Here is a 15,330-nt window from a genome sequence, read left to right on the forward strand (position 1 = left end):
TAAAATTTGAACTAAAGAGCCATAACATGCAAAAGTATATACATGATAAATTTCTGGTACACATAAATTTCACAAAAGTAAACTAAGAAATTATATTAAATCATAAACTTATGGCAACTATAGCCGAGATAATTATGGAAAAGATAGTGATTAACAACATCAACGAGACCCAATGAAGACAAATACAAACTGAAGACAACCTTCAGCTCTAAAATGTTCAACACTTATCCGTCCCAAATAAAATATGGTTAAAGGATCCAATGCCATCTCATTACTGTGAAGAAATTAACATGGAATTGATAAAAAAATATGCAACAGATAAGAAAAATATGATACACTATTCATAGCTGACTAGCACTAGCCTATGAAGATTGATAGCAGCGCTTCCCTACTATGTGAATTGATTGCTTTCCTTCTGCAGGCCCTACTCATTATATTATAGTTCGATGTGCCTTCCCAGTGGTGCTTACTGTTGCACGATTTGGGGAGATTAGATTAGTCACTGGCTGAGAAAGAGATTAAACCGAGCTGACTTAGTCGTCCAAAGGCAATGGACCGTTCTTAAGGCAAAAGAGAGACGTCAGGGCGGGAAATCTTCAAACCTTGTGACTTCCAATAATAACAGTTGGTTTCCTTCTGGCCGACGCCTACTTATAGTATGACCTGCCCCGTGTAGTCTGATGTAGCTCGAACCGTCACAGGGATTCGTTTCATTCGTATAGTATGACCTGCCCCGTGTAGTCTGATGTAGCTCGAACCGTCACAGGGATTCGTTTCATTCGTTGGATGGCTATTCAATAGGCTTGGGGCGTCGGATTCGTCTAAACTCTATTTGTTCGAAACATAGATGTAAATTATGAGTTTCATTTGATCATGAACGAACAGGCTCTCATTCGGTTTATAATATCCCATCGCTCGAATTCCTACGCGTAACCTTTTCAAGCAACTCGCTTTCACAAAGTAAACTACTAAAATATATATTAAATACATTAAAAGTAACAAAAGTTCTCTAGAGTTGAACTGGATTCTGACAGAAAACAAAGTTTAACTATATTTAGCATCGCCGAGGTCAGAAAGATGACTTACAAACATCCAAAAATAAAGAGATGGCCTTCAACTGTACAAATTAAAAGACTACATTGTAACATGTAACATACTAAATGCTTAATACATGGCCAGTTACATGAACCCTCAACTGAATGGATAGAGGAACACAATATCAAATTAATTTTCGTAGACTCTTTCATCTATAACACTTGATAAATTTTCATATAAAAAAATCTAAATAATAAATCACATTAAGAACACAAGTCCAGTATCCTAACTTAAAATGATAAATGGCAAAATGAGGTTCGTGGAAACTTCATAGCAAGGCTTCCATTTGGTGACACAAGGATGATTATAATTATATTCTTATACAACTCAAGCATTGTACTTAGTTCATATTCTTATAACTTACCATACTATACTATTAGGTGCAACTCATCAAGCTGAAGACTTTGATGACAATGATATCTTGCAACTTTCCGCTTTCTATATGTAATATAGAGATTTACATGCAAGTACAAACGGATAGTAAAATGGATAATGCATTATTTAAAAGTTGAGGCAATATATATAATCCAAACAAGCAACTGCTAATTAAGAACATAAGGTGAACCATGAAGTACGGAGCTTGTACTCCCTAATGTTAGGGTAGTAGATAAACAATCTAATTTGTTGATAAGGGCTAACAAAAAAGATAATGAATTATCTGACCTGTATAAAATTGTCATGAACGAATTGACAAATATAAGGAATTATAACAACAGCATGATAACCTCCACGACTATCCAAGTCTTTCAGAATATAGCCACTTTTAAAAGGTAATTACAATCATTAACAGTTGGATGAATGAGCCATCAGATACATGATATATAAATTTGTGACAAATATAAATTTCACAAAAGTAAATTTAGCAAAATTTAAATTAATTTATAAAGTAATGGCAACAGAGAGCCGAGATAATGAAGGAAAAGGTCGTGACTACCAACATCAACAAGGCCCGATGATGAATTCGTCAAATACAAATTGAAAGGCTAACTTCAACTCTGAAATGTTCAATGCTTATCCGTTCCAAATAAAACATGGTTAAAGGATCAAAGTGTCATCCCATTATCGTGATTTTTTTTTGGATAACTAGGAAGATGGTCATTTTCTTTTTTGTATGGTCACCAAGAGATCTATAGTCTCAACATTAGAAATCCATGTATAAGACATCTAATCATATAAAGAAATTGATAATTTTTCTTTTTTTAAAAAAGAAATTGATAAATAAACAAATTATATTGTATGAGAACACATAAAAAATGAAAAATGTTACTGAAGAAATGAGGCTTTTGACCACTTCGTCCACTGCCATCAAGATGGAGTAGGATGATTAAAATTCTCTAAATCGAACATTGAATTCATTTCGTATTTCATTAAATTTCTATATTATAAACTTAGGTGTGATTCAAAAATATCTTGAAACATCACCTTGGAACAATGTTATATAAAAAAAAATGTAAAACAACTATTAGATATTGAAAGGTCGGCAAAAATTAACAATGGGAACAAATAACTAAGAATTAAGCTAGACTTTTCCAAGTCAAAACAGACAAAAAACAAAGAACCCAATTTGGTAACAAAACATTAAATTTTTGATAGCTTATATAAAATTGTAGCAGATGATGGCACCATGGCGTAGATAAACAATATACCAACAGCGTAAGGTTTAGAGTTTAATCATGGTTTATAAACCCCACTACAAAAAAAAAAAAAAAGAGGACAGATGTTTTGTTTGTTATTTGTAAATAAACTAGAAGTATATGAAGCGTCTCCACAATACAGGAAGAAGATCCCAAATTTGACGAGATTCTTTTGATATCATCTACACTTACATGAACCAGAATCCTTCTCTCTTCAGCTCTGTAAATTACTAATTACTCCTTGAATCGCAACCTTCACTCCTAATTGAAAGATTGAGTTATTGGCAGCGACGGATTGTGAAGAAATTTTCAGCCAGCTAGATAACATACTACATAATCGAATGATTAATAAATGGCTGAATGCTTAATAAATGGCCATATAAATGAACCCTCAACTAAAATGATGAATGGACAAAGTATAAAACTTATTAATTCCTAATATAATTAAAGTACTTAGGCTCATGATATTATCAAGTACGAAATATAGTTTGTATTGGTCAAAAAGACATACAGCCATATTCAGGAATCGATAACAAAATCCTCTTGCCTAACTCAAAAATAGTAATGAAAAATGTGAGGTTACTTGGAACTTTAGTGGCTTTAATAACTTGTCATATTATAAGATCAGGTGCAACTCATCAAGCTGAAGACTTTAATGATTGTGATATCTTATAAACATTCAATTTCTATAATAATGTACACATGCAAAAATAGATAGTAGAATAATAATGCATTATATAAACGTTGAGGCAACAGATATAACACAAAAGCAACAGCTAATTAAAAAAATAAGGTGGACTTGGACAAAATCAAACGAAAGCATGAAGTACGGAAGTTGTACGGGCTAATGCTAGGGAAAATTTTGACTTTGATACGAACTGCGAGGATTAGATTAAAAATTTAATTTCTTGATAAGTGCTAATAAGAAGAATGAAATAAAAAATTGAACTAAAAAATAAGAAGAGTGTGATAACCTCCTTGACTTTCCAATTTTTTTGGACTAAAATTTTGAACTAATGAGCCATAAATGCAGTATATGTACATTGATTTCTAAAAAACATAATTTGCACAAAGCAAACAAGTAAAATCTGGATCAAATCATAAATTATGGAAATTTACCCACACCAGCAAGGTTCGATTATGGCTTCACCCGATCCAAACTGAAGAACAACTTTAATCTCTATGTACAACACTTATCCAATCCTCATAGAGCATGTAAAAATGGCCCAAGCGTCACCCATTGTCATGAGAAAATATTATTTTTACTCTTTTTAGGATAACTAAGTCGATGGGTTTTTTGTATGGCCACCAAGAGATAAACGTTTTTAATCCATAAATAAAATGACAGAAAAAACAGTAATTATGTCGCCTAATTACCAAATTAAAAAATTTAAAAAAAAAAACCGACAAAACTAATGCTTTTTGACCACTTCATTGGCCGCCATCAAAATGAAGTAGGATGATTAGAATTCTATTCAAGCATTTAACTCCTTTGTGATCTAAAACATCACCTTACATAAATTTTATATACAAATGATGGCAACCATTAGAATATCTACATGAGAGGTCAGAACAAATTGACAATGTGGGCAATTAATTAAGAACTAGGGTAGACTTTGCCAAGCCAAATGGGCACAAACAAAGAATTAACCAAATTATACAAAAAATATGACATTTTTACCAACACTAAGCAGGGTAATCGAAGGGCAATTTTCAACCCCGAAAACCCTAGTCTCTTTTCGCTCTCAAGCTCGAGTGTCTGAGTTTCAGCGGTTTTTTTGCAGATAAATACAGAGAAAATCAAATATTTTACGCCTGGAACGGGTGCGACCACGTGTAAGTTTGGAGTTTCGTCAAAAGGCTGTTTGCTGTTTGTACAGAGACATCGAGTGCGATGGACGTGTAAGCGTAGGAGCGGCTCGTCGGCAGCATACAAACACGTGCCGAATATATACTTAATTAGCGGTTCTCGTGGATTTGTCTCTATATTAGTCGGCGGACTTTTTAATTTAGTGCACTCGTAGAATTTGCACCCGAAAGTGGTCCCTCAGTGGCGGGGGACCCAGTGACCTCCACGTCACCATATTTTTATTTCCTTCTGAGTTTTTACTCAGTTTGATTTGGCACGGAGTCTGTTGATTTTTATTTTCTTCATGTTTTCTGTTAGAATTTCCAGTTTCCAGCAAAATAAGCCTTTTATAGCAAAATCTTCATTTGAGAGCTATAAGCGGCACATCATTATGTAATCTTGTGCTGAAAATACAACCAAAAAAGTTAACTGCAGACCTTATAATTTGGCAAAAAATTTAAAAAAAAAATTTCCTTCAAAATACCTACAATTGAAAGGCCCTTGTTTCATTGGATACTTTAACATCCATTAGATGGATGTATCATGTATGGAATTTTTATGGTAATCCAAACTATCTATTCCTTTTATGGATATCTACTTTCTATGTGATGGATAATTTAACATCCATTATCCGCATGCATTTTTCTAATGAAACGTACACAATTTTTCTATGTTTGGAATAAATATTCTGGACTATTGTTTTTTTTTTTTTTTTTTAACTTTTTTTTTTTTTTTTTTTTTGTAACTTCTCTTTTTGTACGTGCTAGCAGTAGATAGGCTGGAGTGCTGGACATGTGATTTTCCCCCCAAGTTTACTCTTTCCGATTTCCTCTTCTTTCTTCTTGCTGCTTTTCTTACCTACCTCTTATTTCGGACGCAAGCAATTAGTGGTTGGTTACTTTGTGCGCACTTAACTCACTTTTCTTTTCTTTTTCCTTTTTTCTTTTTTTCTTTTTTTTTGAGATTATTCTGTATTAGTTCCTTAAAACTTTAATGTTTTGAATCATTCTGTCGGAATTCAGTTTCAATTTATTTGAGGGACTAATATCGAAAGAAACGAAATATTTTCTTTCTCGGAGAAGTAAAATTTTCACTTGCAATATTTTTTTATTATGGAGAATAAGTTGTAGAACGTGTAAAATATATAGGTGTAAAAAAGGATCAATATCCTTCTTTCATGTAGAATATCACCTTCTCAAATTTAGGGCTGATCATTTAAGCTGTAAACTAGTCGTTAATCTTTATCCATGCAATGGCGTAGTCAAAAATTTGTCCCGGTGGTATCTTCATGTAATTTATCATGATTATATACGTATATTTAATTCTATATTAGCAAATTACAAATGTATTCCTTTAGTAGTTGTGAACGTGGGGCGTGGGTGGGGGCCACATCTACATGAGGAGATAAGGACGTGTGAGGGTCTTGTGTGGTTTTGGGCTTGCATTTACAACCGATGTGAGGAGATAAGGACGTGTGAGATTGATTAACTCTTGAGAGCTTATAAATACTTATTTTTCTCCTAGGGTTTTGTGTGCCAGACAGAGGGGAAAATCGAGTTTGATTGGGCGCCGGCGTGCAAGTGCGGAGAAAAACAGCAGATTATTTTATCGGCTGTATTTTGGGAAGAAGTACAGAGGTGTCGGCTGTTTTAAGAGGAGATATTTGTGAGAGCTTATTTGAGAGTTTAATTTGTGTGATTGTAAACCATATTTGTATTCTCTCTCTCTAATAATAGATCTCCTCCCTCATTGCCCCATGGACGTAGGCAACTTGCCAAACCACGTAAAATCTGTTATCTTGCTGTGATTTGTAATAGATTGTTTAGGTTCTCTCGACAAGTCAGTCCTAGAACTGATGAGAGGAATAATGTATATCCCATTTTGTTGATATATATCATTTTTGGTTCTTGTTTCCTTTGTGAAACAATGATTTAGTTGAGATCTACTCTCTTGTTGTGCACCAGATGTGCTGTCAAAATTTTCGCTGCGCACAACAAGTGGTATCAGAGCCCAGGTTTTGACTTGGGGCTTGTTCGAAGGATTCGCTGAAGGATTCTTATTTGAAGAGTTAGATCTACAACATGGGTGAAACAAGCACATCGGGATCGTATCTTACGAAGGCGATACAGAGTCTGAGCATCAATAATACAAAGATTGATGTTCCGAAGTTCGACGGCAAGATTAATTTTGGTTTGTGAAGATGTCAGGTGATGGATGCGTTGGACGCACAGAATTTGGAGGAGACTCTTGAGTTACAAGACAAACTTATAGATATGGAGGACAAGGTTTGGAAGAAGATGAACAATAGGATTTGTCGAGTTATTCAGTCATGCTTGACGCCGGATCTTATTTATGATGTTATGAACGAGACGTCGGCGAAGAAATTATGGGAAATGCTCAATGAGAAGTACCTTACTAAGAGCATTGAGAATCGACTTTACTTGAAGAAGAGGTTTTACCAGTTCAAGATGAAGAGGGGAGTTTTAATTAGGAAGCATGATAATAACTTCATAAAGCTGCTTTCGGATATGGCCAATATGGATATCATGGTTGAGGATGAAGATAAGGCGATGCTACATTTGTGTCTGTTGCCCGAGGATGATTATGGTATTTTTGTTCTCACTATGATTAATGGAAGAACGATTGTTAATTATAAGGAGGTGACCTCAGTGTTGGTGAATTATGAGTTGAGGAAGAGTGTTGACGAACCCTCCGAGAAGGCATCGGGAGATGCATTAGCAGTTCAAGGCCGTGGTCCAAACCGTAGTAGGAGGTCGCAGTCTAGAGGTGCACACTTTGCAGCTCATAAAAATCAGTGTGCCTTTTGTAAAGAGGATGAACATTAGAAAGCCGAATGCCCAAAGTTAGATCGAGTCGGGAAGAATAAGGGAAAAGTTGTACAAGCTTCAGAGGTGAATGTTGTCAAGTCTAGTGGCAACAATTCATATTCGGATTCTTCAGGCTATTCGTTATTTGCACTACCATCAGTTTGTGCTGCCAATTCTACAGAGTGGATGTTGGATTCGGGTGCTTCTTATCACATTTGTCCTAAGAGGGATTGATTATCTAGTTTTTAGGAGTTGAAAAGAGGAGATGTCGTGCTCATGGGTAATGAACATGCATGTTCTATTGGTGGTATTGGTACCTTTCGGATTGGGATGTGTAACGGGATGATTCAGGAGTTGGATGAAGTGAGGTTCGTTCCCCAATTAAAGAAAAACATCATTTCACTTGAAGTTTTGGAGGTGACAGACTATCGGGTGACATTAGAGGATGCATTATTGAATATCACATTTAGGTCCATGATTGTGATGGAGGGCGTCAGAAAGAGAAATTTATATCATTTGATTGGTAGCACGGTGATTGGTGATGAACTGACGACTTCTTTGGATTTGGCTAGACTATGGTGTTTTTGTTAAGACTGGGATATTTGGTTATTGGTACCGTGCATTGTTTGTTGAGGAGTGATTTGACCTATAGTTTAAAGTCCTATGAACACATTGGTATGAGCGAGAAGACTGAGGTGGAGTTTGGCACTTCTATCCATCGATCGAGGGGTCTTCTAAGGGGTGTTCATTCAGGCATTTTGGAGGCCTTCCAAGAGGGTATCATTGTGAGGTAATAGGTATATAGTTTTCCTATGTTGATGATTGTTCTAGGCATTGGTGGGTTCAACCAAGTCCCGTTAGTGTGAAGTCCTAGAAATCAACAATAGTTGGAGGAAGTGTGTTGGCAGAAAAGTAACCCGATATTCTGTTTTAGGTAGGGGTTCTTTTCTGTGTTTATGCCGAGCTCATAATAGTTGGAGACACTTCATTAGAGAGGAAACATTGGGGCGACGAAATGAGATGACAGATTTGGTGAGCTCTTCCTTGCTGTAAGAGGATCGACGTTTGATGTCAAACATTGGTTTTAGTGTTTGGGCTTCGACATGTTTGGATCATCTTATGCATAGGTTGCTAACTGCTGCGTTTGGAGATTTTGGAACTGGTGGAGCTGCTTTAGATATTGTGTTACATCGGATATTTGGTTACCTAGAACTTGGGCACATCGTGGATGTAAAAGTTGATCCGATTGCATGTTTGGGATTCAGAGGCTCGTTTGGTTATCAGTTGGGAGACTTTGATTTTTTTTCTGAGCATGTATGTAATATTTGACTCTCAACAGGTGGAGAGTGTTGATCAGATCATTGGGATATCGCAACGAGTAGAGGATGATGCTACTTCACATTGGGTGGAGATTACTCCATATACTCCAGATCATACTGCATCGTTTGGGATTTCAGCTAAGGTGACACAGATTGGGAATCATGTTGTTTTGGATGCAGATGATGAGTTGGTTGATTCGAGTACAGCTGGTGGATATAGTTCAGATTTGGTTATGGCCGTTGGTTCACCTCAGGAGGAGGTGTTTGGTTTGTTTTGCTTTGGGCCATTAGGAGAGATATCAACCACAGATTTGTTAGTGATGTTAGTGAAGGGTACCGAACTCTTCTAGTTAATTGAGGTCGTTCGTAGCCATTTGGGTAAACTACGTGAAGGCTTGATTCCCTGGGCAAGGGGATACGTAGGTAGTCATTTATGATGCAGCCGATTTGGTGAGTACATACCGACGTTTGGAGAGTGATCTCATTCTCATTTGGGTCTCGACTTGTTGTGGATTGAGTCCGTTATCGTGAATTGTTTTACTTCGTACTAGACGCAACAAGTGGGACAGTAATGCATGAAGGTCTCTAATCGAGTCATGATTAGGGTTTTGGTTTCCCTATATATTATATTCTATTGTTGGAAGAAAAACTAAGGAGAGGAGAGTGAGCTAATATTCTTGTAATCTAGGGCTAGCAGAGGGCTTAACCCGATTCAAGAATATTGTGCGAGAGGCGAGAGGCGAGAGTTTCACAGTCTTTATCCGTGCAAAAGATCACATCATTGGGAGAGGGTTTCACAGTCTTTGTTCGTTCAAAATATTGTAAGGAGATGATTTTGGAGATAATATGAGAGTTGATTATGTATGTTAGGTTGAGAGATTGAGAGACGAGAGTTGAGTGGTTCTTCTTGTAGTTCTCCCTGATACATAGTGGATTTCTTGTATTGTTGCCCGTGGACGTATGTCGAAGTTGGTTGACCGAACCACGTAAATCTCAGTGTTCTTTTTTCTTGATTGTCATTGTTTTATATCTTATCGATTATGGTTGGTTTCCGAGTTACACAAATCATAGTAGGCTTGGAGACAAAATTTCCCAACAGAATCATCTATAGAAATCCAAGAAATAGTGTTGAGAAAGAGAGTCATGAGAGCACAAGAGCAATTTCATATGCTACCGTAAACTTTGAAGTGTTTTACACAAATGATCTGTCACATATTTTAACTTATTATAGAATATACCATTGAACATTTTCATAAGATTACTATGCGTGTTAGCAACTATGAAAAAGTTGTCATGTATGTTCCTCTTAATATATTTTGGACAGTGTGAATCATTATGTGTTTATAGCCATTTCTATGTTATCCTTACTAATCCTCGAGTTTTTCATCTTGTGGGTGTGTGTCACCTTCAAAAATTAAATAATGCCAATGAAAACGTCATATCACTTGGAAATATTACCGAAAAGGAGGCGCTATAGGCACACCTCCGGTCACCCCCCCTAGCTACAGCGCAGATGGCTCCACTTGAGATTTTTTTTAAAATGTAGCTAAAGGGGTGTGGCCGGAGGTGTGCTCGAGGTGTGTGCCTGTATCATTTTTCTTAGTGAAAACATCTAACAAATCATCCGTTCGCTTGATAGTTTAACTACACCACTATCCCTACGATCTATGTCACGCACGTTTCATATTCACCCCAGAATACAAGTTTTATTCAAGACATTGACGTAAAAAAAGCGATTTCTAATGTTATTTCAAAATGTTTTACTTCACACTTGAAAGTTTATGATAATTTATCTCTGAAAAGAATGTGATGGTGGTTTCGGGCATCACCCACCGAAGTTCATGATAATTATTTGAAATTGGGATAAAACTTTTAAAGAATTGTCTGAAGTATCCAAAGACAAATCCCTGGAGGCAAGAGGTCCGTAAAAAGTTAAAAACAAAGAACAAATTTTCACTGTAGACCCAAACCAATTTTTAATTATCAAAATCGACCCATTTTTTTAATTATCAAAATCGACCCATTTTTTTAATTATCAAAATCAACCCATTTTATGCCACGTAAGCTTAATCACATTTCCTAATTAGTCGGGGTTGCCAACCCCGACTATTTAGGAGTTGTTAAACCCCAATTAGAAGTCTTAAATTTAATTTTTAATGTCCTAAACAGTCGGGGTTGGCAACCCCGACTAATTAGGAAATGTGATTAAGCTTACGTGGCATAAGATGTGTCGATTTTGGTAATTTTAAAAAAATAAGTCGATTTTAATAATTAAAAGTTTGTTTGGGTCTACGGTGAAAATTTATTCTAACTGTTCGGTTATTTTCCCAAAAAAAAAAGAAAACTGAAATATGAAATCAAAACCATTTCAAAGCATTTCAAAGAGGTTTCTCAGATTTGATTTGTTATGTTCGTTTGGACATGGAAATCTTCGGTTTGAAATCACAGATCACATTTCACCTGTTCGGTACAGCAAATGAGAATAAGAAATGTAGTCTCCTTTACCAACATAGCACTCATTTCACCTGTTCGGTTTGCCCAAACCCAAAAAGGAAATCAGGCAACTTAGTGTGTGCGGTGAGGTTACCTCCAAACTTTTTCCTCCAACCAGCCAACGGTAAAATTTTTGCAACGGTCAAAATAACAACATACAGGGCAGAGGCACTTTTTCCTCCAACCAGCCAACGGTAAAATTTTTGCAACGGTCAAAATAACAACATACAGGGCAGAGGCAATGACCAGCAGCAGGGGTATTTTGCCAAATTTTTGCAACGGTCAAAATAACAACATACAGGGCAGAGGCAATGACCAGCAGCAGGGGTATTTTGCCAACGGGCAAAATTTGATCCCTACCACCCTGCACTTATATATAGCTGGGATGTGAGGCATAAGTAATAGCAACTCAACTATCCTCTACATAAATTCACTGAGATAAGAAGCATAAACAGGCAGGGAAAATACCGGAACCCAGAGGCCTTGGATTCAGCTGCGACATGGAAACAAGTCAAGTCTCCAAGGAGTTAGCTGAAGTTGTAACTTGCTACTGTCAAATACCTACGCCAATCAAGCTTTGCAAAACAGAATTAAACAAGGGCAAATACTTTTGGGGCTGCGGCAACTATCCAAATAGGAGTTGCCAGTTTTTTAGGTGGGCAGAAGAGCATCATGATAAGAAGCAGTGCAAGGTAAATTGTGAAAGTTCCTCTGCGCAATCAGTACCCCAGAATAAAGATGTTGAAACAAAGCTCTTGCGAAGAGAGTTGAAGCTTGCAAACCAACACGTTGATTACTTGAAGAAATGTATTGTTGTTTTAGGAATATTTAGTATTTTCCTTGTTGTCATAAACATTGTAATCTGCTCTATGAAAATGTAATGCAAGAAATCTCCAAATAAATGTATTGCATAAATCTCCATTGACGGGATGATGCATAAATCTCCCTTGAACTGTAATGCATAAATGCCTATTGATAATGTAATGCATAATGGTTAAATCCAAAGAACTGAAAAATGGCATTTCCAGCCGATATTAAGAGCTTGTCATATTTGAATCAGACTTGATATCAATGAATGTTCTAATCTGCTCTATGAAAATGTAATGCAGTTATCTCCAAGTAAATGTTGTTGCATATCACTCCATTGACAATGCAACATGGAAACATCTCCATTGAAATGTAATGTGTAATGTCCACTGAAAATGTAATGCATAAATCCCCATTTCTAAATCTTTGACCATCCAGCATATAGGACATGCATTTTAAGTCAACCAATAACTCCATGTGCAATGGAGATAGAAAATAGTCGATTAAATGTAATTTCCAGCAATGAACAACAACTGAGTATTTATCCCCAAAGTGGGACTAATCCAATGCATAACACAGTTTTGAGTTTCAAAGTGGGACTAATCCAATGCAATGAACAACAATGAACAACAACTCGTTGATTACTTGAGTGGAAGTATAACACAGTTTTGAGTTTCAAAGTGGGACTAATCCAATGCATCATAGTCAACGCGGAATAAAGTCTGACAATTATGACAAGTTGTGCTCAGATATATGTCTACAATACATTGATCCCACACCAGCAAAGAGGTGCATCACAATGATGACTGCATTCCTTCCAATTTACTCCTCATCAAAACAGAAGTAATGTTGGGAATGCCTCGCCACTACATTGCATGTACTATATACTGGTGAGGCATATCAGCTACAAGACAATCATCACAGCACAATTAAATCATGCAATTGCAAACTGCCCACCCAACAGTGCTCAGGATATTCATGAACAAACAGTTATGCAAGAACCACGTCCCAAAAACAAGGTAAGGCTGCAGTCAATGTAAAATGCCTGCATATCACAATATCATGCCTCGCCATTACCTTGTTAAGATACGTGTGATTGCATATATGATTTGCATGATCTCATCACAGCACAAGTGCAATTAAAATGCAAATTGAGAATACTTGCCATACCAGATTGTGTTTGCGCTGAACGGGGCACTTTACCAAAACCCTCGTACACCTGAAACATAAGTGAAAAAAGCAACGTCACTTGAAACCAATAATGGAGAAAAATACAACGCCAGTGTCATCATAATCACCATACATACGGTTGCATCCTAAATCATCAAGCGTAGCTACAAAACAACGTAGCCTAATAAGTTACAGGCATACCCAGTTCTTACAAAATAACAACTTGATAGTTAGGCAAAAAGTTGCAAAATACGTATTTCCCACCCATCTCCATAATGACCCTGTAAGTAACAATAGGTAAAGAAATGAGAGATGATTATTTGTAATAAATTGCACGACCGTATAAGCAGCAGATCAAATTAAGTACCTGAAATGACAAACTAGCTCCCTCCCTCTTGCATTTTCCTGAAATTTTCTAATAAAGCTCTCTGACCGAAGTCAGTCTTACCTATAAAATGCCTGGCCTTGGACTCATCCTCAAAAATGTGATCATAAAAAAGCTCCAGGAATTCTATTGAGTATGTATCCTTGTGCTTGAAGATGGCTTTGGACAATTTCTCTGTCCAGTGGAGATTAATAAGATTTATAGAACTTGAAAATTGTTTAACTTCGTCAACCATTTGCTGCATTATCTCTTTCTCGTTTAGACCCTTCCTCCCCCTCGCTTTAGCCGAAGTGATTCTCCTCTGTTTGTCCTTATTGCTTGACCAGACATTGTTGTTTTCAGATTGAGTTTCTTCATCTACTAGGTTGACTGACCGAGGTGACTTTTGGGTCAAAGGAATGCTAACATCCTCGTCGTCATCACCTGCAAGGTTAATCGGATCCTGACCTCCAAATTTCTCCATTGCAGCCTTAGCGAAGTTACCTCTCGCTTGATCATCCCCACAAATGATAGCTAGGTTCTCATAGTGCTTCAGAGGCTTATTAATGTACTCTTTAAGCTTGCTCTTATTTTTATCCTGCTCGCATAAATACACATCATTTTACCAAATGTGCATGAGAAAGAATCCAACAAAATTGGAGCGAGTTTGAAAGCATATACCTCATTCCACGCATCAAAACTCTCTGGATCCAACATTATCGTTTGAGTATCTTCATCCCAACCTGCACCACTAATGTTACGAGCCGCCTGCATGTCTTGAAACCAAGAACGAATTGTTTTCATATGATTTACAACACTTTTCGTTTGAAAGGAAGTACCAAACTCCTTGTTCACTTCAGCAGCTGCCATAGCAAAAGCATGTTGCTTGAAGTTTTTGTCTGGCTTAAGACCAGACTTGGCCAATTTTGCAAGGAAGGGTATAAGCACGTCATCATGTGCAGAGGTCCACCATCTGGTTGGGCCAACCTTTGTAGCTTCGACCTCAACTGTGTTTCTTCTTTTCTTATGGGAAAGGGCTTTGCCCTTTCTTGGTGTACAAGCAGAAGTTGCTACTGCTTCATCCCTGTCACTTCTTTTGTTGTTACCTGAGTTAGAATTAGTCCCTGTAATACTAACTGGGTAAGGAATTTGGCCGGATGAATTCGAGGCTTGAAAATTTTGGTGCAAAGGTGGTGGACTATTGAGCATGTGCATGTAAGATGAAACGGGATGATGCATAGCGAAAAAGTTACCATCGTAGCTTGTCATATTTGGAAAACCTGACTGGAACATGGAATTGACACTGTGGGGAAAGGGTAGGCTTGCGGAGAAAGCATGAGATGATGGTGGGGCCATTGAATTTTCAGAGTGAGTGGAAGTCACATCTTTGCCTAAATTCATCTGTTCGGATCTTGATTTATCCCCCATTGCCTATATTTAAACCAATTCAGTCATGATAAAGTGAAAACTGGATCAGTTAACAACATAGGAATATTACTAAAGCAAATGAGTAAAAGATGACAATACACGCATGTATTTTAAGAAAGCTCAGATATAATATATTACCCATTACATTTCAGAGCACAAATGGCATAGCAAGCAATTAATAAGTCTAATAATGCATACATAAAACTGCAACAGAAACTAAATCACGCTGAATAAAAGGACAACGTCGTACAGCAGTATTATAGACTCACAGATATCTAAGTAATACGTTACACAATCACCTATCTTAAAATAATTGTCATAATCTCAGGACTACCATAGCAAA

The 15,330-nt window shown here is 36.8% G+C and overlaps 1 long non-coding RNA gene across 1 annotated transcript; it reads right to left on the minus strand.

Annotated features, from left to right (window-relative positions):
- Positions 232-2,836, minus strand: LOC109829031. The gene is made up of 2 exons (XR_002243929.1): positions 729-2,836; positions 232-663 (listed from the first exon to the last, which is right to left on the minus strand). It is a non-coding gene; the product is annotated as an uncharacterized LOC109829031 (long non-coding RNA).

The sequence above is a fragment of the Asparagus officinalis genome, chromosome 1 (genome assembly GCF_001876935.1).
Source record: "Asparagus officinalis chromosome 1, Aspof.V1, whole genome shotgun sequence".
Classification (NCBI taxonomy): domain Eukaryota; kingdom Viridiplantae; phylum Streptophyta; class Magnoliopsida; order Asparagales; family Asparagaceae; genus Asparagus; species Asparagus officinalis.